Genomic DNA, 517 nt, shown 5'->3' on the forward strand with positions numbered 1-517 from the left:
AAGATATTTATAATAACTATGAATATATATATAAAGTATATAACAAATAAAAATGTTTCTGTGGCAATCAAATGCGTTTATATCATGTATATCATTATAAATGCTATATACATCAAATAGTTATTTGGTTTGGTGACAAAATCACATGGTAAAAGCCTTTTTGAAAGATTAATTATTTTATTGTTGGTACTCCTAAGGTGATCCACAAGTTGGAGGTCTATTGATGGAGGCGCAGGTCTAGTGTTTGACTACATTTGGTTTGATACGAACCGTTTGGTTTTTAGCGAGTTTGATTATTATTAATCGGATTAATTACAAAAACGATCTAGCTAGCAAATCGAATCGGTTGGACCACTAATTTATCAGTTTTTCGGTTAAATAGATCAATTTAGTCCAATTTTAATACTTATGGCTCTAGTTATTAGTTTACTAGTTTATTTATTAGAGTTCGAATATCACCTTGTACATGTACTAATTTATTAGTTAAAAACAAATTCTTAAATGAATAGAGAGATAC

General features: G+C 28.2%; 1 protein-coding gene across 1 annotated transcript in view; it reads left to right on the plus strand.

Moving 5' to 3' along the window:
- The window catches only part of LOC107606167 (alcohol dehydrogenase-like 2), a 5257-nt gene that overhangs the window by 2693 nt on the left and 2047 nt on the right, over positions 1 to 517 (plus strand). The window lies entirely within an intron of this gene.

The sequence above is a fragment of the Arachis ipaensis genome, chromosome B07 (assembly GCF_000816755.2).
Source record: "Arachis ipaensis cultivar K30076 chromosome B07, Araip1.1, whole genome shotgun sequence".
NCBI lineage: Eukaryota > Viridiplantae > Streptophyta > Magnoliopsida > Fabales > Fabaceae > Arachis > Arachis ipaensis.